Genomic DNA, 1,773 nt, shown 5'->3' on the forward strand with positions numbered 1-1,773 from the left:
CTTGACTATGTAAAACTTAGTCCTCCAGTCTTTCCACTTGTTCTCTTTGCCAACAGCCATCATGTACCCCTTGCAAGTGATCAAGGTGTACCAGCCCTCGCCGCCCCTAGCAGGCGCCCTGCTCAGATAGTGCATGTGGGCGAACGCTTTAAAGCTTGCCTCCATCTGCAGCATCTCACAGGCGGCAACGTACCCTAGAATATTAATTCAGGAGTTGGGTACAAGTTTCCAAATACCCAATTGGTATCCATCCAAGATCCTCTCTACGACCGGATGGAGAGGGAAGCGAAGGCCATCTTGGAATGCCGCTTCATAGCAGCCGAGTGCTCTGTCCTGATAGCTGGCTAGGCTCGGCCAGGTAATGGTGTCGCCCTCGTTAGGGACCGACAAAGTATAGCCATAGCCTAGAATGACCTTGCGCCTAAAATTGGCAAGGCGGATGCCATGGAGCTCCGCCTGCTGGGCGGAACATGATGATAGTAGGGGGCTCTCTCCAAGCGCCTGGAAGCGCTCGGCTCGACCATGCTTTCCCCTTATCCACTGCCAGGGACTCCCTGGCAGAATCTATTTTCGTTCTTGCCTCCTCTTAAGTTATGGAGGCTTTCTCTGAAGAAGATGACGAGGCCGACTCATCATCAGAGCTCTCATCAGAGCTAGGGGACCGCCGACTGGTTCCAGCGGGGTCCTCCCCCAGACTGTCTTCCGGCACCTGTCCAGAAGGCCCGGGTTGATATTCTTCATTCGCCTCCCCCAGGATTCCATCACTGGGAGTTCCACTAGATGTGGGCGAATGGTAATAGGTAGGGGTTGGAGGAAGATAAGAAGGGCTGTCAGGATGTTCCGACAGCTCACTTTAAGGCACCCTTATTGAGCCGTCTGAATAAACAGTCTACCCATCCGAATGGTAGAAAATCCCATCGGAGCTACATTGTCTTGCTGTTCTTTTGGTTCTGGCTGATCACTATCCTATGTCGTGCCGTATGCGATTGGGTAACCATTATTTCGAAAACAAAGAAAAAATGAAGAGTAAAATAAAAAACAGGCGTTACCTTTAGAAGAAGGGTGAAAGACGCTTGGTTGACTGAAGAACGGTCGGACAGTTGGCCGAGTGTCGGATGCTTGAAAAGTGAAAACGCTTAGGAAATTTTGAGATTCTTTTAGTCAAAAAGTCCAAGATTCTCCAAAGATTCGCAAAGGTGTGAATCCAAGGGGGGGGGGGTCAAACCTCACTATTTATAGGGGGGTAAAACCCTTAAAATTTTCCCTCCAACATTAACTTTTTGAATCTGACCATTCAGATACTGACACTTGTCACAAGTGTCACGTGCAATGCACGTGACCCCCATGAGGGGCAAATGATTTGGGTATTTTATAACCGGCCAGGTGGCCCAATCAGAAAGCGCCACGTGTCCTCCAAAGAGGTGCCATTTGGACCTATGGAATGATAACACGTGGAGGGTAGACACTCTTCTGTCCTACGCAGACTGATGATCCAGCATGGACTATTCAGATGGCGACACGTGTCACCCAAAAGATGCCCAAAGGGCTTTTGGGCTCAGTGACACGTGTCACTCAGGCATTGCCCCTGGGATGGCGGCCTTGACATACCTAAATCCAGAGGCGCCACAAAACGGCGTGACCTAATTCCTAAGTCACCAGATCCTAGGAGGGGCACACTTTTCAAAAGGACCCTATAAATAGGGACATTCTTGCATTTATTAAGGGAGAGAGTACACACGCAATACGAGACAACCCGTCACTTATCACAGAGCT

The sequence above is a fragment of the Chenopodium quinoa genome, unplaced genomic scaffold, assembly GCF_001683475.1.
Source record: "Chenopodium quinoa cultivar QQ74 unplaced genomic scaffold, ASM168347v1, whole genome shotgun sequence".
Classification (NCBI taxonomy): domain Eukaryota; kingdom Viridiplantae; phylum Streptophyta; class Magnoliopsida; order Caryophyllales; family Amaranthaceae; genus Chenopodium; species Chenopodium quinoa.